Here is a 14,620-nt window from a genome sequence, read left to right as displayed (position 1 = left end):
GAGGACCTTCAGTAAAACTTGATACAACCTTAAGTGTCCTCTCCCCCCTTTTTTAAACTTTGAGGGCACTGCTAATGTTCTAAGGGATATGTAATTGTATGTAACAGTTGGCTCAATCCAAAGTCATTGTTTTTCTAGATGAAAACCCTTCCTTTCTGGTAGGGCTGGGGTGGAAAGCAAATCTTTTTCTGTTTTTGTATTTTATTCTACATGCTGTCTTTTTATTATTTCTCTGTGGCATTTTGGTTATGTTCGAATGTATTTCCTTTACATTCCTTCCCAGATATATTAAGTAAGTTGGCTTCTTTAGCACCAACTTGCCTCAAATTTTGAATGGACATAGGGGCTTTGCAAAATTCTTTAAAGTTGCTACTGAGAAGCAGTCCATGAGGCCAGATCCACAAAGGCCATACTTCAATAGGGAAGGTGTAAATTGAGTAGAAACTCCAGGATTTCAGCAAAATTCATGTTGGGGAGTTTTACACTAGAGGTGATATGGAAAAGGGAGAAATGCAGGGGCAGGAATTATGGAAAATGACTTAATTCTGCTCCATCCATGGCTTTAAATATTAATATGCATTAGAATTGCCTGATAATTTTATAAATTTGATATTCAGCCCCTATTCCCCAGAAGATTCATTACATTCCGGATGGGTCCTGGAAATCTGCAGAGCTTGCACCTGCCCCAGGTGATTCTGAAACAGGTTATCTGAAAATGGTATAGAAACTGGCATGACGTGTTGACTTCCAAAAATGAAACCATTATTACTCATTTAGTTATTCAATAAATATTTAATGAGTCTCTGTACCTCTCCCCGGTCTTGGCCCCCAAGGAGCTTGGGATGTGGTGAGGGAGATGGACAAGAAAGTAGCCACTTCCCGTTTAGCAAGCTAAGTGCTGTGGTGTAAGCATGGGGTGCTATGAGGAGTGTGTTCAAAGGTAATCTAACCCAGTCCAGGGTATCATAAACAGCTGGTATCTAAGCTGAAACATGAGGAGTAGAGGAGTAATAGGAGGAGTTCACCAGTTTTGTGTTTTATTTTTGTCTGTGGATCATGGGAATAGGGGTAGGCGAAGGGGTGGGGAACGTGCCCAAGAGGTCAGAAGGTTAAAGAACTTGTAAGATACATTCTCAGGTCTCAAAAGGCTTACAATATAATTGGAGAGATAAATGACAGCAGAACATTTTGGCAATAGATGAAGACAAGAGAAGTGACTTCCTCAGAAGCCTTTTGGTTAATTAACAATTAATGAATAATGCAGACTTGCCCTACTACAGGATTTCTCTGGAGAAAGTATCTAGACTATTCCAGCAATAAAATTCTATGATTTATGATTTCATTTTGTAGTGGGAAGAGAAGGCTTCATGGAAGCTATAAGGATTCACTTGGGCCTTGAAAAATGGGTAGATTCTTGTAACTCTTTATTTATTTTTATTTATTTTTTTTAAAAATATTTTATCTATTTATTAGAGAGACAGAACATGAGAGAGAGGGCACTAGCAGGAGGAGAGGTGCAGAGGGAGAAGCAGGCCCCCCACCGAGCAGGGAGCCCAATGTGGGGCTCCATCCCAGGACCCTGGGATCGTGACCTGAGCTGAAGACAGACACTTAACCGACCAAGCCACCAAGGCGTCCCCTGTAATTTGTTACTTTGATATAATTTTAAATTTATAGAAAAGTTACAAGAACGGTATAAGGTATCATCTTATACTTTATCCAGATTCACCTGTGTTCAGATCTTGCCCCACTCGCTCTTCTCCCTTTTTCTCTCTCTCTCATATGCACACACAGTAATTTTTTTCTAAACCATTTTGGAGTAAGTTGGAGACTGTTTGTTCCTTTACTTCTAAACACTTTAGTATATATTTCTCAAGAAAAAGGATGTGCTCTTACATAATCACAGTAAAATAACTTAAGACATTTAATGTTGATACAATACTGTTATTTATATCAACAGTGTGTAATAAGATTTTGTCACTTGTCTCCCAGGATCCATTCCAGACTCATCCATTGCATTTAGTTGTCTGTGTAATTGTTCCCTCATTTTATTTTATTTTTAAAAATATTTATTTATTTATGATTTATTTATTTTATTTTTTATTTTTTATTTAAATTCAACTAGCCAACATATAGTACATCATTAGTTTTTGATGTAGTGTTTAATGACTCATTAGTTGCGTATAACACCCAGTGCTCATCAGATCATGTGTCCTCTTTACTGCCCATTGTTCTCTCATTTTAAATAGTTCTTGACCTTTCCATGTCTTTCATTGTCTTAGCATTTTTGAAATGTACAAGCCATTTGTTTTGTGGAGTGTCCTTCAACTTGGGCTGAGATAATACTTCTTTATGATTAGATTCAGGTTATGCATTTTTAGAAAGAAAGAAGTTAGGTGTATGCTCCTTGGGTCATCACAGGATCAGACACTTAATGTAGGTCTGTCCCAATATCAGTGATATTGACATTGATAACTTAAGATGATGTTCACTAGATTTCTTTACCGTAACATTATTAATTTCCTGCTTTTGAATTATCAAGAATTTTGTGGGAGATACTTTGAGACTATGTAAATATCATGTTCCTTATCAAACTTTTATCTGATAGTTTGAGCATCCATTGTTGATTTTATTTTTAATTTCAAAAATTTGGATTTTTTCTTAAGTTTTAATTTAAACTCCAGCTAGTTAACATACAGTGCAATATTGGTTTCAGGTGTAGAATTTTGTGATTCATCACATACAACACCCAGTTCTCATTACAACAAGTGCCCTTCTTAATAGCCATCACCCATTTAATCCATCCCCTGCCCACCTCCCCTCTGGTAGCCATCAGTTTCTTCTTGATAGTTAAGAGCCTGCTTCTTGGTTTGCCTCTTTTTTGCCCCCACTATGTTCATTTCCCCCCCACTACATTCATTTTTGTTTTGTTTTTTAAATTCCACATATAAGTGAAATCGTAAGGTATTTTTCTTTCTCTGACTTATTTCACTTAGCATAATACACTCGAGTTCCATCCACGTTGTTGCAATGGTAAGATTTCATTATTTTTTATGGCTGAGTAATATTCCATTGTGTATATATACCACATTTTATTTATCCATTCATCAGTTGATGGGCACTTGGGCTGTTTCCATATTTTGGCTATTGTAGATGCTGCTGCTATAAACATCAGGTGCATGTATCCCTTTGAACTAGTATTTTTGAATCCTTTGCGTAAATACTTAGTGCACTTGCTGCATTGTAGGGTAGTTCTGTTTTTAACTTTTTTTCTTTTTTAGGAGCCTCCATACTGTTTTCCAGAATGGCTGCACCAGTTTGCATTCCCACTAACAGTGTAAGAGGATTCCCCTTTCTCTGCACCCTTGCCAACACTTGTTGTTTCCTGTGTTGTTGACTTTAGCCATTCTGACAGGTGTGAGGTGGTATCTCATTGTAGTTTGATTTGCATTTCCCTGATGAGTGATGTTGAGGATCTTTTTCTGTGTCCGTTGGCCATCTGTATGTCATCTTTAGAAAAAATGTCTGTTCATGTCTTCTGCCCATTTTTTAACTGGATTATTTGGTTTTTTTTGGGTGTTGAGTTATGTAAGTTCTTTACGTATTTTGGGTACTAATCCTTTATCAGATATGTCATTTGCAAATATCTTCTCCCATTCTATAGGTTGCCTTTTAGTTTTGTTGACTGTTTCCTTCACTGTGCAGAAGACTTTTATTTTGATGAAGTCCCAGTAGTTTATTTTTGCTTTTCTTTCCCCATTGTTGATTTTCCAACTCATAATTGCTGCTGTATTTGTATTACTGTATCTATATTACTGTTAGGAAGAGGTTTTCTGGTCCTCCCATCTATGTATTTATTTACTTATATCAGTATTTGTTCATGAATCTTCTTTTTAAAAATAAGTTATAATCCACTACTGTTATTATTTATTCTGATGCTCAAATTGTCCCTGATTTTACGTCTGAGAATCCCTTCAGATTGGTTTCTGTATGCTTCTGATAGTCTCTGCCATTCCTTGGATACTTTCTGACTTCTAGAACAATATAGGACAACAGGATCATTTCGTAGTTTCCCTGCCCCAGTCCTAGAATCCACCTTTTGTCCAGAGAGCACTCATTCCTAGTACCCAAATTCGGAGTGTTATTGTTTCTAATTTCTTTGCTAGACAGAGCTAGGAAATGTGTATTCATATATTTATATTTGTACTTATTCATATTTTTATTTATTTATATATTACATATATTTATATGTTATATATATTATGTATGTTATATATACGTTTCTCTATTTGTCTATCTGTATTTAAAAAAACATTAGCTCATAATGATAATGGTACATTCTATTCTTTCCTTTTCTTCATATTTGCAACTCTAGTCTCTGACAGTGAGAAACCTAACCCAGAGCAAATACATTTTCAAAAGTCAGAGAGAAATATAGTTTTTGACCTTGAAAAATCTCTGATACATCCAGGTAGAAAAAGGTCTGGATCTTAATTGTTTCTACCAAAGGAAAAATGGCCTTTTGCTGCAGTTCATACGGTAGTATAAATGCTAAGGAGCTCAAAGTTGTGGGATCTGCGTGGGATTAAGGATTATATATTCATGTATATGCCTCCCAGTTCCTTCACAAAGAAACTATTATTTCTACCTTCGTTTTGATGTTGGGGAGCTCCCCCAGCACAAGGTGCTTACATTGATGTTGATAACTCCTTGCCTTCAACATTTAGATATTTAAGGCCAACCTCTGATTGAACTATTTGTAGTATCAGGTTTCTGTACCAGAAACCATGGACTTGGCTATAAATCCTATAACACAAATATTTCCTTTAAAAAAAACCCTCTTTTTTAATAAATTTTGGTAAGGAGTTCATCTGTAAGGTTAAATGCGAAAACCTCTTTAAAGCCTAATTGCTAAGCCTTTGGTCAAGAATCAAGAAATTTCTTTTCATGACCTGTCTCCTTTTATAATCTTTGTAATTGCGGACAGGCATTATAATGCTAGTCATTGTTGAGCAAGATGGTGGTGATGATGATGATTTCTTTCTTTTGTGACATGTTGGAGATGACTTGAGACTACAAAATCAGGTGCTAGACTATTCGATGACTGTGATTTATTTTTCAGCATGAAAGAAAAACCATTTCATATCTTCTTACTAAGGTGTGTGAGGGCACAAATTGTTTCCAAGTTATTACTGGAGAAAGAGCACTGAGTACAGACATGCTTTGGAGATATTATGGATTTGGTGCCAGACCACCACAATAAAGTGGGTCAAATGAAATTTTTTTGATTTCCTAGTACATATGAAAGTATGTCTACCCTATACTGTAGTCTTTTAAGTGTGCATGCAATAGCATGATGTCTAAAAAATAACCATATTTTAAGAAAAAATACTTCATTGCTTTTAAAAAATGCTAACCATCATCTGAGCTTTCAAGGAAGCATAACCTTTCTCCTGGCGGAGGGTCTTGCCCTGGTGACTGCTTGGGTCTTGGCTTGATGGCTGCTGACAGAACAGGGTGGTGGTTACTGAAGGTTGGGGTGACTGCAGTAATTTCTTAAAATAAGACCAACAGTGAAGTTTGTCATATTGATGAACTCTTCCTTTCATGAACAATTTCTCTATTGCATGCAATGCTGTTTGATATGATTTTACCCAGAGTAGAACTTCTTTCAAACTTGGAGTCTCAAACCCTGCCCTTGCTTTATCAACTAAATTTATGTAATATTCTAAAGCATTTGTTGTCATTTCAGCCATCTTCAGAGCATCTTCACCAGGAGTAGATTCCATCCCCAGAAACCACTTTCTTTGTTCATTCATAAAAAGCTACAACTCATCCATTCAGGTTTGATCATGAAACTGCAGACATTCAGTCCCATTTTCAGGTTCCACTTTAGATTCTAAATCTCTTACTATTTCCACCACATCTGCAGTTAGTTCCCCTACTTAGGTCTTGAACCCTCAAAGTCATCCATGAAGGTTGGACTCATTTTCTTCCAAACTCCTCTTAATGTAGTTATTTTGACTTCTAACTATGAATCACATATTCTGAATGGCATGTAGAACAGTGAATCCTTTCCAGAAGGCTTTGCATTTACTTTGCCTGGATCCAGAGGCAGAGGAATCACTAACTGTACTAGCAATAGCTTTACAAAATGCATTTCTCAAGTAAGAAGACCTGAAAATCAAAATTACTTTTGATCCATGAGCTACAGAATGGATGTTGTGTTAGCAGGCATGAAAATGACATGAATCTCACTGTTCATCTCCATCAGAGTTCTTGGGTGACCAAGTGCATTGTCAACGAGTAGGTATTTTAAAAGGAATCTTTTTCTGAGCAATAGGTCTCAACAGTGGGCTTAAAATTTTCGGTAAACCATGTTATAAACAGATGTGGTATCACTCAGGCTTCATTGCTTTATTTATGGAGCACAGGCAGAGTAGATTTAGCATAATTTTTAAGGGCCCTAGGTTTTTCAGAGGGGTAAATGAGCACTGGCTTCAACTTCAAGGAAACAGCTACATTAGCCCCTAACAAGAGAATCAGTTCTTGGAAGCTTTGAAGCCAGGCATTGACTTCTGTCTAGCTGTGAAAGTCCCAGCCAGCATCTTCTTCCAATAGACCATTCTTCCATTACATTGAAACTGTGTTGTTTAGTGTAGCCACCTTTATTAATTCTCTTAGCAAGACTTTTTCGATCAGTTGCTGCAACTTCTACATCAGCACCTGCTGCTTCCCCTTGTACTTTTATGTTATGGAGATGGCTTCTTCCCTTAAGCCGCACAAACCAACCTCTGCTAGCTTCAGACTTTTCTTCTGCAGCTTCCTCACTTTTCTCAGCCTTTATGGAAATGAAGAGAGTTAGGGCCTTGCTGTGGATTAGGCTTTGGTTTAAGTGAATGTTGTGGCTGGTGTGATCTTCTATCCAAACCATGAACACTTTCTGTATATCAGCAATAAAGCTATTTCACTTTTTTATCATTCATGTGTCCACTGGAATAGTAAATTTCCTTCAAGAACTTTTCCTTTGCATTCACCACTTGGCTAACTGGTACAAAAGGCCTAGCTTTTGGCCTGTCTTAGCTTTTGACATGCCTTCCTAGCTAAGTTCCGTCATTTCTGGCTTTTGATTTAAAGTGAGATATGAGTGACATCTTTTCACTTGAACATTTAGAGACCATTGTAGGACGATTCATTGGCCAAATTTCAATATTGTTGTGTCTCACGGAATAGAGAGGTCCAAGGACAAGGAGACAGGGAATCAGCTCATTGGTGGAACAGTCAGAACATACACAACATTTATGGATTAAGTTCATTGTCTTAATGGCACCCCAAAACAATTACAATAGTAACATCAAAGATCACTGAGCACAGATCACCATAACAAATATAATAATGAAAAATTTAGAAATATTGTGAGAATTACCAAAATGTGACCCAGAGACATAAAGTGAGCAAATGCTTTTGGAAAAATGGCACCTGTGGACTTGCTCTACGCAGGGTTGCCATAAGCCTTCAATTCGTATAAAACGTGGTATCTCTGAAGTGCAGAAATTGAAGCAAAGTAAAACAAGGTATACCTGTACTCGGTGAACAAATTCTGTCTGCCTAGGGAAATGACACTGTGTCGGTTGGAAAGAAAACTTTCCCTCTTTCAAGTAAATAGTAATTGCGTAATATAATGTGTTCACTGAAACCTTGGTGCAAAGATATGGGTTGTTTTTTTTTTGGAGTGACAGAACTTGGAAAAACTTGGCCTGTGCAAGGGGAAAGGCCACAAGTTCTGAGCTAGGCCTAAAAATTATGTCTGAAATGAGAAAATGAAGCATTTACATCAGGACCAACGCTTTTTGCCTTTTAAAGGAAACAGCAAGGCAGGCTGGCAGAGGGCAGGCTCCTGAAACAAGTATCTTGTCTATTGAGTGAAGCGTCTTTCTGAGTTCATTTTTCCTTTATCTCAGAATTAGGTTTTGGGGCCAGAGCCAGGCTAATCAGTAAGTGAAGGAGTGCTGCTTTATGTCCTCTGTTACTCATCTAGGATCTTCTTCACCTACTCCCCAGAGGCTGACACTCACCCCTCCTTTTCTTCCATAATAATTTTGTAATACAAAAACTGAAATAATGAACAAAGAACACTTAACGTGGTATGTGTCACATAGAAAATATTCAGTGTTTAGCGGTAATGATGATTTTGCAGTTGTGAAAGTTTCTTCATAAAACAGGATGTTAGAAATGTCACATCATTTCCTTTAGATAAAATTAAATTTAGTCTGAAGTCTCCTGTATGCTGGTTGGCAGGAAGTCTACTCTCAGTCATTATTAGACCACCCCCATCTCAACCTTTGGGGCCTAACAGAGAAAAAAAAACTAATTGTCTAAGCACAAATGGCTACTTGGGTCTGTGGGCACGTCTGCCCTGCTTGGTTCTGCGGACTCTGGAGCATGCTCTGAGGCCAAACGCCCAGACTCCTGTAGGATCATCCTTAGCGCCTCTCCACTGAGGTCCTGCATGCTCTCCTTTGTGTGAGGGGTGGACTCAGGTCCAGTCCTGTGAGAGCTTTTCAGAAGCTGTCCTGGTGTTGGGGTTTCCCTCTCTCCTGCTGTTTTCTTCTCCCTTCTTTATCCCCATGTCATATTTGCAAAGGCTCTTTCCATTCACCCTACAGTAGGATTGCCAGATTTAGCAAAAAACAAAACAGGAGAAGTCACCCAGTTAAATTTGGATTTCAGCTAAACAATGAATAACTTTTTAGCGTAAGTATGCCCCTAGCAATGCTTGGGACATATTTACACTAAAAAGATGGTTACTTACCTGGAATTCACATTTAACCAGGCACACTATATTCCTCTTGCAGCTCTACCCTAAGATCTCCTGCCTTTGAAAGACCCAGGAATAGAAGTTGTGTGTAGGATTGGGTCTTTTCAGTGCATATCTTCAGTGCGGTAGAGAGAACAGCCTGGATCGACTTAAAAGGTATAGGGAAAAAACTCAGCATGGACAAACACAAAATACTTCCTAAGTAATCCTCTTAACGCTCATCATTATGTTCATCGTCCTCATCATTGCCCATGGTGAGTTGCTGCTTAAGAGTCAATCCCCCTGGGGAAGGCAATATTAATGGATCCTTTCCTGAGTATAGTTTTAATTAGGATAAAGGACAAAGAGAAACGAGCAGGCACGGGAAGTCTGCAAGCTAGGAAAGTGGAACAGGAAGCAAGGGGAAGAGGCACAGAGAGCTTAGGGCCAGAAGGGCAACCTCACACCTCACACCTTCACCCGTTGGCCTGATGTGGGGCATTATGGGTAGTATACAATGGCAGAATGAACACTGACCTGATTCCATTCAACTTCCAGCGCTGTCACCACCACCACCAAGTTGTGTAGCCTTAACAAGTCACCTGACTTGTCTCTGCAGGTCAGACCTGTCTCAGGAGAGTCAAACCCAGATGTACTCTTGAATGCTTTATTGCATTGAATGTGAACTCATCCTCTTCCTCTCCAGACTGGCCTTTGGGTGTTCTCTGTGTCGGTGCCATGACACCAGCATCTGCCCAGGCATCGAGGCCGGACACCTACCCGTCATCCTAGACCTGGCAGGGATAAATTATCCCTGGTGGTTGCCGGAGTGGGTCAGGTTCATCTGGCTGGCTAGGCATGTGTCCCCCGCCCCTTTCATTGCTATCAAAGGTGAGGACCTTCTCAGATAGGAGATATTTTTCCCAAGAGGACAAAGTCACTCTGAGGTGGCCAGAGAGAACAGGAAATGTCTCTTCTGTACATTGCAGAGAAAATTGAATTAAATCAGTCCTGTACCTTTTATAATGACTTTGTGATAATCCACTTTACCTTTTTCTTTTTTTCCCCCAAACATCAAGGATTTTTTTTTAAATTGAGGAATAATTGACGTATAACATTTTATTAGCTTCAGGTGTACAATGTAATGCTTTGATATTTATATATATTGTGAAATGATCACCACAATAAGTCTAGTTAATATTCAGTCTCCCTTTTCTTGAAGTGACTTTAATGAGTCTCTGTTTCTGTCTATCAAAATAGCTTAATAAACAGAAAATCACTTTACTTTCTTTTTCTCAATGGACATTTTTTCCAGGAGATGTGGAATAAAATTAGGGAGTCAGGGCATACACTAGGGTCTGCATCCTTGTTGTGTTTTTTAGAATCAAAAATACATATTAGAATATACCTTAGTGGCAGTTTCCTCAATAATAACCCAATGATCAGAGAGTTATTTTAAATGACACCATTGAGATCAGAGTCTAACAGAACAAGGTAAGAAGGCATCTGAAAATAATTAACTAATCTTCTCTACTTTTGAAATAGCTTCTCTTCCACAGGAAAGAAGAAAGAAGCCCAAGAATAGGGGAATGGATGAGAAAGCACAACACTAGTTCACATTTCCTGCTTGGAAAGATAAAAAAAAATCATTCATAATCACATGTTCTTTTCTAGTTGTTTCATGGTAAGGATATGGCAGAAGGATGGGAGGAAGAGCAGAGTCCTTAGCCATGTTTGAAAAATGATTGAATTGTTGGGAAGAGGGGGAAATTTTCATCTTAATAATCCCAGAGAAATATAACCTAAGTGAGATCATTTCATGGTGGTTTTGAATTATTCCAGCCCAGTCAATGGAGAGGTTCAAATAGCCTGAAGCAATGAGGTTAATTTGTTACAAAATCACCCTAGGGGGAAATACACTCTCTCTCTCCTCTCTCTCTCTCTCTCTCTCTCTCTCACACACACACACACTTTATATTTTATATATTTATGTATATGAAGTGATATCTGTTTAAAATATATATTGCTGGCACTTAAAATACAAAGTTTTGACACTCTTCCAACAAAAATCAGATTCAGAATTAGGTGTGGATCTAGTGCTAGGCAACTCATAAACATGATAGCATTTGGATGTAGAAGGCAGGGGTTTTCTGTCTTTTGCGTTCCACAAAAATCCAGTCTGTGTGTATATTTGTGTGTGTACATGCTTATGATTCCTTCCTTTATACTTTGCAATCATCCCGCTCTGCTGTGCCTCTCAGATCGTTAGCCAGAGACACAGTCTGGGGTTGATAGCTGCCATTCCAATACTGGGTCGTAGCCAGAAATGGTTAGTGAATTTAATGAAGATGTACCTTAAGAAACTGTTTATTGGGTGTCTACTAAGTTCTAGGTACCTTCTTTATGACAACCTGCTAGTTCAGAATTTTTTCTATTTTATAGGCTAGGTATAAGGTTAAGTCACTCACTCAGGATCACATTTTAAATTTTATTTATTTTAATTCCAGTATAATCTACAGTGTTATATTAGTTTCAGGCATACAATGTAGTGATTCAACCATCCTATATATTGCTCAGTGCTCATCATGATAAGTGCACTCCTTAATCCTCTTCACCTATTTCACCCATCCCCCCACCCACCTCCCCTTGGTAACTATCAGATTGTCTCCATAGTTAAGAGTCTGTTTTTTGGTTTGTCTCTTTTTTTCTGTTGTTTTTTTTTCTTAAATTCCACATGAGTGAAATCATATGGTATTTGTTTGTCTTTATCCGACTGACTGACTTCACTTAGCATAATATACTCTAGATCCATCAGTGTTGTTGCAAATGGCAAGATTTCACTCTTTTTTATGGTTTAGTAATAGTCCGTTGTGCATGCATGTGTGCGTGTGTGTGTGTGTGTGTGTGTGTGTGTGTGTGTGGTCAAATTTGATCTCCAAGTAACTATGCCAGAATTCAGCTCCTTATTGCCAAACTTGAAAGCCCATCATCTTTCCATGCCATGTGATGACATATATAAGTGATGAGGAGCAAGGACTCTGGAGCCTGACTCAGTCTGAATCCTGCTTCTGTTGCTTTCTAATTTGGGCAAATTACATAACCTCTGTGTTCAGTTTCCTTCTCTGTAAAATGCAAATAACATTATTAAATTACTTAATAAGGTTGTTGAGAGGAAATACACACACACACACACACACACACACACACACACATATTATAGTGCTTACCCCATCCATTGTAAGACCCTAGTTTCCCTTGGTTGCTGTCATGCTTGTTATTCTTACTTTGGCAAGGGATTCAAACTTGGACTCTCTCATGGGCGGGGAGATACTCGGTTACCACCAGTTGCTCCAGGGGCTGGTTGTTTCCCAATTAGTGGCAACTCTTCCACTCCTCCTTTATGCTCTTGTTTCTAAATGGGCAATTCCCTGGGGTTATTGTTGCTCATCACACTCAGTCAGGATTTCTCCCAAATGCTTTTTTAGGCTCCAGAGAACTGACAAGCCCATGTTTACTTTCCAGATTATTTGGGAAAACCTGTGAACCTGGTGAGGGTAGGATGGCTTTTCACTTAGAGTCACCTCATCCAAAATCACAGATGTGTTTTCCTTCTGGGAAATATAACTTACTTGATTCTAGTGTCCAAAAGACAACTTTCTCCGAATGCCTCCCGCCATGGTGCCTGAGTGAGGGGCTTTCCACCTCAGAATGAGGTCATAAAGATGCAATTATTCTTCTCCACAGAGTTGACTCTACCAGGTTCATTTACAAAGTTACTCAGCTGTGACTTGGCCACTTAAATAACTCTGTTGCCTAAAGATATCCCTTGCTGCAGCCATTTACCTCCAAGAATCATGTTCATGTTACAGAAACACAAATAGAAGCACGTTCTGCACCAGCAGTGTTACAGAGGCACATTTTGTCAGTTGTAAATTATATCAGGTCTTGGGTGGGAGGTAGTGAACAATTCTATATTCTGTGAAAGGATTTTATGAGAAATATTAGACCCTCCTAATTTGGAAGTCTCATATGCTAGTTGTATTTTGTTCTGGCAGATTTTAGAAGCAAACAATTCTCTGGATGCCTAAAAGTAATGCCTAGGTTTCTGTTTTTACATATTTAAGCTATGCATTTAGATACAATTCAAGCATTCCAGAGTGTTAACGGTGTTTACAAAGGAAACTGCCAGAGGCAAATTCAGGCAGTTCCTTAAATTAATAATGCTTTTGTTCGCAGTCCAATTTTTCCTTCCAGTTCTGCTAGAGCCAATGTTCATCTTCTCCATTTATTCAGGGGATAATGATGACAATTTCCATTTACACATTGCATTTCATCTGGAAGGCGCTCTCTCTCTCTCTCTCTCACACGCACACACACACACACACACAAGATATCACTGTCTGCCACTTTTTGCATGGCAACAGAAAATGCAAACTGCATCATCACAATCATTGGTCAGTGAGGAGAAGAGATACCCCAAAGCAAATACTGAAAGAAAGGAGGCTGAAAGAAAGGCAGGATGGGCAGAAGGAAACACTACACGTTGCCACGTTTGCTTAGAAAGAGAGGGGCCTGGCTTCAGAAACGGGGTTTGTCTGGTAATCACGCCTGCACCTTTGTAGGAATTAACAGTACAGTTGAGTGAGTGGCTTAAGTCCTTGACCTTCCCTGTCAGGTGTCTTTAGGCAAATCATGTGACCTCTTTGAGACTTGGTTTTTGCATCTGTTGAGGGGGTATATTAATTTCTACTTTCCAAGGTTGTGTATGTTGAATATATATAAATAAAGTATGTTATAGGGGTTAGCAAATGATCACCCATATTCACTGTTACTGATTATTATCAGTGTTGCTATAATTATTACAGTCACCACTATCTATACAAGTGCATCTGACAGGTGCTATAGCTCTGCCTGGCTCCACCTGCCTGATATTTAGTCATACTAGTGGAGACAATCTTGAGCTTTACACGAAAGAGGGAGGGATATTATCACCAAAAGGCCTAAATTTTAATGGCCTCTCTTGGGCCAAGGAGAATATCTGGTGTTCCATTAGCATAGGCTCTAACACATCTATTTTAGACACAAATTTTATTGCACATAAAAGTTATCTGGAGGATTTTTATTTTTATTTTTATTTTCTTTTAAAGATTTTATTTATTTATTTGACAGAGAGAGAGACAGCCAGAGAGAGAGGGAACACAAGCAGGGGGAGTGGGAGAGGAAGAAGCAGGCTCCCAGTGGAGGAGCCTGATGCGGGGCTTGATCCCATAACGCCAGGATCACTCCCTGAGCCGAAGGCAGACGCTTAACGACTGAGCCACCAAGGCGCCCCATGGAGGATTTTTAAAAATACAGATTGCAGAGCCCTGTCCTAGAGTTTCTGATAGAGTAGGTTCAGAATTATTCAGTCTAATAATTTGAATTTCTAAATAGTTCCCAGGTGATGCTGATGCTTCTGGTCTGGGGACCACACTTTGAGAACTCCTGCACATCCAGTAGCTAATTATCTTTTGGAAGCCATGTAGAGCCTAATCTCCAGAGAGTGTTTTGTATTTGGGGCCTAGGGGGTCCAGAAGAAGCTGGGGGCGTTAAAGGTGAAGTCAGGGATAGGTTGAACACCTGCAGAAGGTGAAGGTTGAAGGCTAGGACAGGCCTCAAGACCCTGTGCACCTAGTTCACAGCACGGGCTGGCACTCTTTTGGGTAACAGTTCCTCTCCTTTCTGCTCTCTTCCTCACTCTTGAACAACTCTTACCCCTGTGGGTTTTCTCTTCTTCCCACCAAGTCACCTCCAGATTGGCCTGATGAACAGACATGGAAAGAG

The sequence above is a fragment of the Ursus maritimus genome, unplaced genomic scaffold (assembly GCF_017311325.1).
Source record: "Ursus maritimus isolate PB19 unplaced genomic scaffold, ASM1731132v1 scaffold_7, whole genome shotgun sequence".
Lineage (NCBI taxonomy): Eukaryota > Metazoa > Chordata > Mammalia > Carnivora > Ursidae > Ursus > Ursus maritimus.
This window is presented reverse-complemented; position numbering follows the sequence as displayed.